Source organism: Falco rusticolus, chromosome 4 (assembly GCF_015220075.1).
Source record: "Falco rusticolus isolate bFalRus1 chromosome 4, bFalRus1.pri, whole genome shotgun sequence".
Lineage (NCBI taxonomy): Eukaryota > Metazoa > Chordata > Aves > Falconiformes > Falconidae > Falco > Falco rusticolus.
Window position 1 is genome coordinate 91,782,944 of NC_051190.1, and position 13,030 is coordinate 91,795,973.

General features: G+C 39.3%; 1 protein-coding gene across 14 annotated transcripts in view; it reads left to right on the plus strand.

The window, feature by feature from the left end:
* The window catches only part of AMPH (amphiphysin), a 120,792-nt gene that overhangs the window by 42,501 nt on the left and 65,261 nt on the right, over positions 1-13,030 (plus strand). The gene's annotated exons all lie outside the window — the stretch shown is intronic.

The window sequence follows — 13,030 nt, forward strand, 5'->3', positions numbered from 1 at the left end:
CTGTACATTTGAGCTCCAAATGGAGTGGGAAACTGAGGAATTGATACCTTTTTGATGAGAGATGTGCAAAGTGGTTTTTTCCATAGGATTTAGCCCTGAATATCAAATTGTAGTTTAATCTCCTTTTCTGCTTTTTCACGTCCAATGCCATTTTCAGATCCATGTTCACGTGTAGGCTGATTTTCAGTGCTTAACACATTTCTTTCTACCACTGACTTTAAATTACATCAAATGTTTTTCTAAGTATTTTCCTACATATGACTGATTTTCAAAGCTACTGAAAAGATGGGAAAGTCAATAGGAATTTGCAGACTTGGAGTAATTTAAGGAAAGTCTAATGTAGACATACAATTCCTAGAGAAGAAATTTGCCTCCAAACTGGAGAGAGTCTAGAGAAAAATGAAGAGAATAGCTGAATGTTAGAAAACTTGACCACAAGGAAAGGCTGAAGTCATGGCATTTGCTCAATGTAGAAAAGAGTAAACGGAAGGCAGGAATGATGATCTTCCAAATTAATTAATTAATTACTTTTAAAAAGTTATTTTCTGGAGAATAGTGATAATTTTTCCTTTTTTGCTACTGGATGCAGGACACCAGCACAGCTGATCTTCAGAAGAAGCAAGGCTAGAGTTGTTTGCTGCAGTTCCATGCTCTTCCATGACACTTAAAGTGAAAGACTCAACTTAGTGTCCTCTTACCTCCAGCTGAATTCAGCTAGGTACCATATCCCTGGTGATTTTCAGCAGTAACTAGCCTGCGCCCATTTCCTGTGGAAGAAGTTCCTTCCATCTTATGCGTGATGATGAAGATTTCTGTTGAGCCATTTGCTGAAGCGTGGCTTCAGCCTCAGTGCAAACAATTTGCTTCTGAAGAGTCTAAAAGGCCTTGCAGCACAGGGCTTGCTGATGAAGGTCGCCTCAGTTTGCTGCTGCTGTTTCTCCAGCATGTCTTGGTGACTATGCTAACAGGTTATATGGCCACAGCATCCCACTGTTACTTTTTGTCCCAATTCTGGAAGTCCTGTTTTCTACATTTCCTTACACCTACAGAGTCTGTGCTATTTTTTCTTACCTGTCTTAACCCTCTCTTCTGTAATGAAAACGTCCTTTGTCTAGATCATGAATTGTTTCTCCTTGTTAATCTCACTCTCACTCTGGTACATCCTTCTGTCTGTGTTTGCCTGAGTAAGGACCATTAAAAGTCATTAGAACATGACTCCAGATGAGCAGTAACCCCAGAAAAACATGGCTTCTCCTGTAGTAAAGCAGTGCGTGCATGCTGTTTGTTTTCCATCATCGATAGGCTTCTTTTCTGGACACCTTTTTGCCTGGAAATTCTGACTGTTAGAGAGCTCTGAAGTGTGTTGCTTTTACAGAAGTACCTTGAGTGGAACGGGACTGCTGTTTGCTCGGCAAAGAAAAAACTTCCCTAGAAAGCAGACCCTACCTGTGCCATGCATGCTGCTGATCTGAGTAACATCACATCTGTTTCAATGTCCAGCTGTTCTGAGGGCTGATTCTGGAGTCTTAGTCCCAAGCCCCACGGGAGGGGATAAAGCCCAATTTGCCTGCGGTGTCTCATGCAAAGTCTGGGTGTCAAAGCTGGAGCACTTGACACCACCACTGCTGGTAGTCCTTGCTGACCTCAGCTTCAGTTCAGAGCTTTTTTCCTTTTCAGTAAGTAAAAGGCCACAAGCTGGGGTGAGCATGAAGAAATGATGCACATAAACTCTTGAAAACAGGCAAACTTATCCTTAGCAGCAATTAATGAGAAAAGTAGGAATACACTATGGTACTGAACAGCTTAAGAATACTTCAGTGTTGTGAGGTACTGTCTGACCTTCAGTAATGCAAATATGCTGAGTAATTCTATGAAGTGATGAGGAGGAAAACTGCTAACCTTCTTCAAAAATATCTGACTAGCACATAATGCTAGCCATATTGTAATGGTTTAATTATTTCTTTATAGAGATGGTCTTGAGGAATTTGTGATTATAAGATCATGCCTTCACAAAATCTTCCAATAATTCTGAAATAAATCTCTTGTAGATCAGTAAATTTCTGAAAAAGCTATTTTTAAAAAAGACAGACCAACCTGTGTGGCTACAAAGATTTCCTGAGGTGTTGAATTAGTTGAACCAAATATATATTGTCTATCTAATTTTTTGCAATGTTGGGGGATAATTTTCTCAATTATTTGAATCAAATGTATTTATCATTCCATCTAAAGAGGAGTGAATTTACTTGGAAGTGTTACATCAGTGTCACTGTCTTCCTCTGGGTGAGGAGAGAGGTCTGGAGCATCCCAAAGGTGGAGTACCTCATCAGCAAGTGTTGCCGTGTCAGACCCATCACTGATAAGTAGTGTGCAATACATACACGATTTATGAAGAACAATAAATTCCTTCACAGATGAATATCAATCTGGAAAATGTTTTGCAAAGAGCTAGACAAAGTTATCTTCATGTTCTGTGTTGCTATGTGTGGCATGACTTGAGACTCTCTTAACAGCTGGTGAAATATTCTGTTGGCAAGCCACCAAACCATGCTGGAGACTTTTGAGTTTTCCCCCAAGGCTCCACCATATCAGTCCTGTAACGAAGAGTGCCCCAAGTTTACAGAGAGAAATTCAGACCTTGCTGGATGTGAAGGAGCCTCAGGGTGGGCAGCATCCACATCTCAGTGCGTGCTGGACCAAATGTGGGCATCTCTTTCCAGCCTCAGCTTTCTCAAGGAGCAAGAGTATCTGTGGAAATGTCACAGCTCAGACTGGAGGAGGCAGTCAACATTAAGCATCTGTATTGCTACTCGGAGCATATGGATTAATTTAGAAGCCAAACTGATAAAACACAACCACTAGTTGCCTGTCTTCTAGATGTAGTGGTGAAGTGGAAGGAAAGTTAATTCGCCTGTTAACTCTTTGAGGTTCTGCAATGAAAAATGTGTGAGCTCTGTTAATTACCCATGTAGGCATGGCTGAACTCTCATGTCTGTCATCATCTATGCATGGTTACTGACGTAATTGTAATTTTGGGTCTAAGGTTGTGGATTATAATCTCACAGGCAACCATTAGAAAAATCGTATTATATCAAATCCAAATGTCTCTGTTAAATCAGATTATCTTTTTTTCCTCCCCAGCAATTCTGATTGTTGTTTTTTTTTTTTTTTACAAAAAAGCTTTTATCTGGTCTTCCTCCACATTGAAGAAATGACTTTCATTTGTAAATTACCTTTTGTCTGCGTTTTGTGATGAGAAGTAACCTAGAGATACCTATAATGCTATCAGATGACATTTACCAACATCATATCATTCTATTGAGGGGACATTGCATTTTATTACTAACACTCGGTGCCAAAATCCATTTATTTTATTATAAATTGGTTCCATTTGAGTTTAGTCAAGACCAATAGGAAATACTGTCATTAGATATCGGAACTGAGTACAGAAAATCAGGTACTGCAATGTGACATAAGGGGAAATAGCCTGGAAAACATCACTAAAAGTGAAAGTCTGGTTTCCTTATTTCTTTGATCCACTGAAAGCATACAATCAGAGCTAAATAAAGTAAAAGTCATATATCTATCTACCTATCTTCTGTGGGACTGGACAGTGGGAGAATGCATGTGTACTTTTAAGTTCAAGGCCTGTTATATTGAATGTGATCTTGGCCTTGTGACTGAAAAGCTTTTTGCTTGATTATTTTTTATTTAACTCCCAGCAGAGAGGAAGAACATCACATACTTGCTGTGATAAATCCAGAGAGACAGTCTGTAAAGAACAAAGTTGTCTTTTTACAGGTATAATTTAAATGTTTAATTAATAAAGTGAAAACTGTGGTAGCCACAGGTAAATCGCAATTTTATATTTGAAATCTCTTTTCTTGGCCCAGGAAATACTTGATTAATTTAGAGATAACAGATTGCCTGTCAGGTATCACTGCTGAGGATTTTGGTAGGCTAAATTATATTAGGCTTCTTGTGCAAGGATGAGCTTTAGTGGCCCTTCTGTACCGGAGACAGAATTGTTTGTTTTAGCACAAAGATTTTTGTACACAGATACGTGCACAAAGATACATGTCTTTGTAGTTGATTTTAGTCTTCTGTTGACAAGATCGCAGAAGTAAATTTTTAAAACGTTCTATATAGGCAATCTACTCCATCTTTTGATATTTGATCATTTGATCAAATTTGATGCTATGCTACTTTTTATGCTTTGAAAACATGACGAGAAACGTTTTTCTAGGGACTGCTTTAGCCTTTTTCCCTAGTTCTTAAAGATTAGGAGTATCAAGTAAATACACAGCAGAGCAGCTAGCTGGTCACCAGGTGAACGTAAACATCAGAAGAGAAATTATTAATCATGGCTTTTTGGTAGGATTGTCAAACAAATCCAGATGATAGTGCCCTTGTCTTTGATGCTATAAAAGGGCAAAGGATCAGATAGTCTACTGCTTTGAAAACCTTGAAGTCCAAATGGGACAAAAGTGCATAGAAGTTCAGTAAATGAAGTTGTCACATGAATAGAGTGAAATGTTATCAGGGGAGTAAATAACATTTCTTCTGTTGCTGTTATTTTTTGGAGGGAGCAGTATTAAGGAAAGTGTCTGATCAACAGTAAGTATAGAGGACACACCAAATGGGAGTAGGAAAGCGGAGGAGCTGGTAAGAGGGAGGAAAATAATGAGGAACATGTAAGTGAGCCTGGATGCACAGCTAGTTTCTACAAGGCAGAGACCCTCTGGTCGCTATTAGAAATCTATCCGGGTATTTTTCAGCTATATGAGTAAGTATAGGCAGAAACAACAGTGGCTGACAGGACTTTGTATTAATTCGGCAGAGTAGCACTTTGATTTATTTGGGATACAGTGAGGGACACAGAAATTCAGCCAAGGAAATCATTGGTGATTGTGCAGGCAGTTAAATTTAGCTCTTGTTCAGCCAAAAGAAGTTATCAGTCTTTTCAGGAAATGTGAGAACAGCAATAGCCAGAGAAGGGCAAACCGATTGTCTTTCCAGTTGTTTAAAATGCCTTTTTCTTTACTTTCCCTGTTTTGTATAGCTCTAGTGCAGATAATCTGAATACAGCAAATTTCTGTACTACGAAACTCCTTTTCACAGAAGGATAGCCCGGAGATTAAGGTGCTAGCCTCGAACAGATTTAGTACACTGCTTGTGACTAATTTCCTCTGAACTTGGTGTAGATGTTACTTGCCTTTCCTGTATCTTGTTTCCCCAATGGTAAAGTGAGCAAAGAATGAACTATTATTGCATTAAGAAATTTTGTGAGGAAAAAGAATATTCAGAAGTTTGAGGCTTGTAGATGTTGCTATGATATTAATAGCTCAATTCATCTGCCCACACATAGGCTGCTTGAGTTGCATCCTGCCTTGCCTCAAGCTGCTTTTCCAGAAGACACTTCCATAGGTCCTGTGTCATGTTTGCCACCTGCACAGAGATGTTTGAAACATCCTGTGCCATCTGAGATGCCTACGGGAAGGCAAATAAATCAAACCCACGGTTTCTCAAAGTTGATTCTTTGCTTTTAGATTGGTCCCTATTGTCTCAATGTTTTTTCTTCCATTTAATTATTTCTTTGATTTCTCTTTTCCTTTTTTTTGTTTCTTTCTCTACATCTTGGTCTATGTTGTTTCACATTTCTTTCCATTTTGTTTTTGTCTCCAAGCTATATCCCGTGAAAATCACCTGCTGTGCACCATTCCAGCATCTCTACCTGGATGCTGTCCTTTATTATACAGGACAGTCATGCAGAGCAGACTGGGGAAAACTGTTCTAAGAGCTTGTTTACCTTTTGAAGTACATGGCAGTTCTTTGAAGCTGAACCAGGCTTTCACATCCACTGGGAATAAGCACCTTTCAGAATACATGCAAAGTGTCTGATGAGCCACCTTACTATGTGGGACAGGCTCATAGTGTTAAACCCTGTGAAGGTCTTAGCAAACAAGCAGAAGACGACCCTAGCAGTACATCTTCATAACTGTCTTCATAGTATCCCTTCCCTTCTCACCAGCATAATGAGACCTAATGGACTTCAAAGCTCGTCCTTCAGTTTCTTTAAATTCCTTCTGCCCAGCTAAGTTTTACGACTGGACTTCTTGGGAACACACACAGAACAACAGCCACCTACTAGTGTGTTAAATTTTACAAGGGTGTCTACTTCCAGTAGACCAAATTTGCTGGATGTTGCAAAGAAAAGGGTGAGCAAGGGTCTGTGCAGTTGTGGGGCACTGCAATGTGTGAGTCACTGCTCTCTGTGAAGTACTTTCTGGTTTTAACCAAATGACCAAGGACTAATGTAGAAGTCTGTGGCTTCATTCTGAGAGAAGTCATAATCTTGTTTATTTTGTGGATCTCTCTAGAGTATTTTTATATTATCTGGGCAACGTTGTACAATTAGATTCTGTAATTTGCAGAAAGTTTATTATAATCATCTTTCATAGCATAATGTTTGTATTTGTCATTTAGGCTGCATAGAAGGACCAGGTTTTCCTCTTTCAATTTTCATTAAGAGAGTATATCTTATCGTAGTGTTTTATCCTTGTCTGGATACTATTCAGTACTCTTCTCATTTGTTAGCAAATTGTTTCCATACATCATGGTATTTTACAATTCTCAAAGCACTAGCAAGCAAAAGCTGACAAAAAATTAACAAAAGAAAAGCAGCCATGAGAAAAGTGAACCCTTATGCTTCTTGAAACAGCAAATACCTTATCGGAGCTTTGCAAGCAGCAGGACTATCCATCGATAAGAAAAATTCATCAGGACTATAAAATGTAAAGAGCCCACATCAGGAATTCATTGAAATGCAGTTTGTTAGGGGTTGGGAGAGGGTTCTGGAGGAGTGTCACTGCACACTTGTCATGTATCTTCCTTAGGCATCTTCTTCTGAGGAAAGGTGGAGAGAGGTTGGTGTATTATATGGATAATTACTCTGACCTGTAGAGTGGCTTTTATGCTTTTCCATACTGCAGAGTGCCTGGTACCTAGCAGCTGCCCTCTTCTGTTGCTTGGGCCACATTTCATGCATTAATGCATTTTAAGATTTTACTTCTCTTTTGCTTTGTGACACTGTGCAGCAGAAACTGCTTCTGTCATATATTAGGATAGCAATTGTGGAGTTGCAGTTCTCCACTAAAGGTAGATTCCCAAATTGCAGTTTACTGTGATGGCCTTTCTCCTAGTATACAATCCACTGTGTCAAATTTCAGCAATGAAATTCAACTGTAAATGGTGGGCAAATGAGGGTAATTGTGCCCAGTGTAAAAGATAACTTAAATGGGAGGCTGGGGAACAAATACTAGTACAGTAAAAGATATAGTAAGAGATTGTCTGGTTGATCTTGAAACCTGTGCTAAGTTTAGTCATTTCTGAAGATCAGTAACGGAAACAATGTGGACTGCTGAAGATGAGGAAGAAGAGAGAATGACCAGAGCAGAGTGAAAGCGTAGGTGTTTCTTGCAAGTCTTCTGCTTTCTTCTGTGTCTGACTGAGCTCTTGTAAATTTATTGGCCATCTCCATGGCAATTATTTCTTTTAAAAAGGTGTTGTGTGTTCTGGATTGGAATGTCATAGTTTGCTCCTTAATGATTTAAAGCGTGCTTTCTTAAATTATTATCTTTGTGTTTTATGCACCAGTGGATCTTCTTGAGACTGCAACAGACCAGAGCATCGCCCTTCTTGACTCACCTCCCATGTCTGCCTGGTTGCCAGCTGCAGTCCTCGGGATAGCTAGTGTGGTTCTGCTATGAACTAGCATGACACAAAACAATTGCTTATCATTGAAGAGCTTTGTTGGAGTGTCTTTCTGCATTTTCTATAGCTGTCTTAAAACAGACCGTTGGGCATTTTACTAAACAGGTTTTCGGGCTTTTGAGAGTCTGTCAACGACAAAGAGATTTTTTTTCCACAACCCTTCAACAGATATTAATGAGAACAGAGGCCTGGGCAAATATTTGTCACTGTCAGCTGTTGTTTCTGCAGGAACACAATGGTGGAATAGCAGCAGTACAAAGGCAAGTGGAAACTGTGTGGCTGGAGAGTGTGGAAAGCATGACATTCAGTCAACCTCTTGGAAAAGAGAAGTGGTTTAGCCTGTTGCATTGGAGCTGTGTTGGGATCAAAATATTCCCAGCAGAACTGAAACCAAGTAATATACTGCCTATTTCAGATGCGTATCTTAATTGTGTGATACAGTAATTTATACTTTTTGGGTATGTCTGGTTGCTGATCTACTTTACAAAATCCTAATAATATTAAATATGGTACAGTTTCTGGCTAGCGCAAAAAAACCGGAGCTTGTTTGGAAACCCAAGGTTTTAACTCTAAAAAGAAAGTGGTTTTTTTCTCCCTAAAGTGCTCAGCTGCCTAACTTATTAGCATGAAAGCCAAAGAATGTTAATCTTTTGCTCTGTTTAGCCAGAAACTTACTCCAGCACTCTCAAATGGAAATTCTTGGAGGGAAAACAATGGAAAAAAACCCAAACAAAACCCACTTTGTTTATCCTATCACTTCCCCACCTATGATAACAATTGCTTTGCACGTGTACCCTGAGATTTTAGGTCATATTCCGTGTAAATTAATTTCTGCAGGAATCAATACAATACCAAAAAGTTCTTGGAATCTATATTTTTTAAATGCCTATTGCTTATATACAATTATAACTTGCTCAGAGAAACCAAAGAGAAAATGAAGAACAGCACTAGTAAAAAGTCACGCATGAGTTTGCATCTGTGGAGATTCAGAGTACTTTGCTGTTCTCAGAAGATTTTTGGACAGTCCATGACAATGGTTTTGGACTCTCACAAGTGTGTGTCTTGCTTTTCATCCTGAGGTTATTCTGTAGTAGCCTTAAACAGTGCTACTTGTGAGTTAGATTAGCTTAGCTTTTTTAGTGTTTTAACAGTCCTGGGAATTTCTAATAAACTCTTGTCCTGGGTAGTCTTTTCTGAGCAGTCATGTCTTCCTGCCCTGAATGGTTTTGAACATGCTGGCGGCTGTTTAGAATACTGCTACATGACTGGGGATGATGCATGCTGGGATGTGTGATGAGATTACTGTCAACTCCTGTCCACCCTACTGCTGCTGCAGTGCAGGGAGCTGTGCTGCTCTTGAGGCAGCTCTGGGTGACCACAGTTTACATCAGACAATCAGAGTTGTTTTGGGTGGGGTTTTTTGTGTGTGGGTTGTTTTTTTTTTTCCTCCTTTCCTTGAATTGCTAGTCTTGAAAATTTTTTAGAGGAGGATGGGTATACCTGTCCGGGTGGTATTCTCAGCAGCTACTGTAACACTGTCATCCTTGGCACAAGACAAAAGTTTTCAATATAATCAAGCTTACTCAAGCTCAACTGTAACTTTTTCTATTATATTAGTTCCCTTTCTTTGGTATGTTGCAGATACTAACAACATTGAGTCATTATAAAATTCATCATTTTACATCAAGATCAGCATATTACTGTTTCTTTGTAACACTTCAGACCTTCATAGAACTGAAATGTATTATTTGGTAGATGAAGGCACTTAAAAGACTAAAGAGGAAGTGTTCAGTCTTATGTCTTCCAAAGAGTTTATTAAAGATGCACCATCTCCAAATAGGAATATTCTTGTGTTTTGTACCTAGATGTGTACTCTTGATGACATTTCTGAATATTATCAGACATGTTTGATGTTCTTGCTCAAATTTTATGTATTTGTGTAGAATCTGTCACTTATCTATCTTGGTACCTCATTGCCAGACAATGCCTCTCTACATGTGTTCCTTCGGCATCATCTAGGTTTACCATCAGATCAAATTTGTCTTTTACTTCATTCTCAGTGCTAATTTAGTGCTAATTAAGTAATTCAGACTTAAGTATTTAGTTCATATATTCTTAGCAAGATGCTGGGTCAACACTGATATTCATTTTAGACCCTCAATGTAAATCAGTGCATTCATGAAATTGTACAATATCACATTTGGTGACCACAGTTAAGAAAAAAATAAAGCAGCTGTTTCAAATTTCAAAGTCTGTGTCTGTCTCTGTTCCCTCCCCACCCCCCAACCCCACCTCACATTATTTTTGTGTTTTTATATGTCACTTTAAAAGAAAACTTACTGGTGCATGATTTAGTCTAAATATATGAAATGGGGTATCTTTTCACCTACTTCTTTTTTGGGTAGGGTGATTATGTTCACCACGTATTTTATATAGTCTTCAAAAGACTACAGAATACTTGACTGTAGAATGTTTATTGAGGTTCAGTTCATGTCTGTTTCTTTAATTGTTTTAATTTATTTTAAATGGTACAGACTGTTCATACACATTGACAGATGTTCTTAACTCTAACACCAAAAATTATTTCTCTGTACAGGCATGCTAAGAAAAAAAATAATTGCTAGCCACCTGCCTTCTCCAAGTCCAGGCCTCCTTGGAGCCCTATGGGCCATTGAATGTTCAGCAACAGCTTTGGTTCCTCTGCTTTTTCTTTTTCCAATGCCTGCATCCAAATCCACAATATTGGTTATCTACTACATGGGCCTACAAGAAAATATTATCCACTTATCTGTCCAGACCTCCTTTCTTTGGCATATTATAGAACACTCCAAGGCTTTTGCAAAACACTGTCCATCTACCCTTCTCCTGCCCTCAGGGACCACCAATAAACTGAGCTATTTCTGTTACTAAATCTAATCCTTATCTAGAAGGGTGGTTGAACTGAGGCTGAAGGGGGAGGTTAGGCACTTGTTGCTCCTGGGTACAGCCTTCATTTTATCTTTATGGGCCATCAGATGCTTTCCAGTGACCTGGGTCTTTTAAGTCTATCTTCTCTTGATCAATATTTAAACCTAATGCTAGCAGGCTGTCTACTTGCCTTTTCCTAACCCTAGCCCTAAACCAGATCCTGACTCTAATCTTCACCCAGGTGCTCTATATAACAAGATGAACAATGTCTAAAATTTATTTCAGCCTTACCCGCAAGAGGCATTTGAGTTAGGGGAACCTGTGTGTAGTGTAGAAAATCTGGCCTTAAACCTACCCCAAAGACACCCTGTAGGTGGTTACCAAACTGTACGCTTCTGTTGACAAGAGACTTCTGCTTTGAGACAGAAGTGCACAAATAAGTGCTGAAAGGTAGATCAATTTTTAAGACTTGACTTCAGTTTGATCACCTCTCTGTTTAGACTACCAGTAGTAAAGTCATGGTTACGATTAGGTTGGTTATAAAAGGCTGAGCTATACATTCAGTGGTCTGTGGGACTGTATGGATGGGATCTAAAGGGACCCGTGAGAAATAGTTTATTCTAGCTCTGGTCTGCTCTGCTGTTTCTGTATAGAATTGTGGGGTGGGATTAGGATTGCATGTAGGAAAAGAGTGAGTGAACCCCAGTTGTCTGTGTGTATGGCATGGGCTGCAGAGCTTCCATGAGGGCAAGTATCTTCAGCTGATGCCAAGCCTCTGGCTTGGAACTTCTAGTTCCAGTCATATGACATATCTGTAGTTCTGGTTTGGGTTAGGATTAGGAAAGTTGGGAATCTATGTAATTAATAGTTATTTAATGTAACCCTGGATTAAGATTAGGTCTTGGTTTTTGCAGAGGCCAAGTTTTAACGCTGTCTTAGTCTCAGTTCAGCTAAATATCTGTAGAGAAATTGAAAGTCGGAGATAGGATTGAAAAAAACCCAAAGCATAAGAGGTGGGTGCTGTGAGAGGTGGGTTGTTCCCTTTTGAGCCTTGTACTATTGTGCCTGAGTGCACATCTGGAGACATGGGTGTGTGCCATTGATATTTTGGGAAAGAGAAAGAAGTTTATCATCACAATCATTTTTGCCATGGTTTATTACCTACGTTATGAATCGCTCAGCCTACAGTGAACATGCCTGCTACTTGTTCCTGTGAACATGATTTGAATATATTGCTGTGGTCAGGAGGCTTACCTGGCAGGTGCCTCTTTGAAAAGATGTTAGATTTTTGTACAGCTGCCTGGTGTGGATCAAAGTCGTGCCACAGTCGGGGTCAGGCTGTTAGGCTTATTGGTGACAAGGAGCCATGTGAAGGCCTGTGATGATTTGGAATGTTGAATTAAATGATTCCTCTGTAAAACCATCTGTGATACTTTTTAATATTTTATGAAGACGTTGGTGATGAGAGTGTATGAGGACTTTGGGACTAGTCAACAGGCTTAAAAGCAACCCAAAATGCCCAGATGAGGCAGGGAAATGAAAAGCTAAAATGCAGCTGTCTGCCACAAAAGGCTGCTTTTTGTCTTTTTTTTTTTTTCCTTTCTGATGTCATTCTTTCTGGTGTAAATACATCAAAACTTCCCTGAAATTCCATAGGCCAGGTCCACAGGTAGCATTGCATCACCTTCGTGAGCACCTTGACCCCTGCTTTCCACTATGGCAGTGCTGGCTGCCCCTTTTTGCAGCTGGTTTTGTGGTATGAGGCTGGCTGGGCTTAGGAGAGGCAGGTGGTCGGAGAGACAATATGGCAGGACTGAAGCTGTTCAGGGGTTTTTTTTAGAAGAATAAGTGGTGATGCTTATATGTTTATTCTACTGTTTCTGTTTTGTAGGGTTTTTCATTCGTTTGGTTTGGGGTTTTCCTGTGAAAATGGAAAGTTTGGTCAATTTGTCATGGGAGAATGATCTCAACACCACTGTATGAGACGGTTCATCCCACATAGAAGTAGTTCATACAAATTTATGGGTTGCTTGACAAGAAGAGTGAAGCCTCTTTGCAGCTACCTAGAAGTTTTCAATATTAAAATGAATGGGTAGTGTCAGGATTTAATAACTGAATGCATTTATTGTAGTTAAATGCAGTGTAAAGTGTAGCTGTGTCAAATTACTTTTGAGATTGTTATCACATGAATAGCCCTTACTGCTGATATATTGCAGTATATTAATTATCTAGTAGATGACAATCCACTTCTGAATTAAGGAGGGGAGCAAATATGAACACCAATAGAAGTTTTAAATAAGCATCAGTGGTAAAAACTTCTCACACAGCCTTACGGTTCTTTATTCTCTATGAA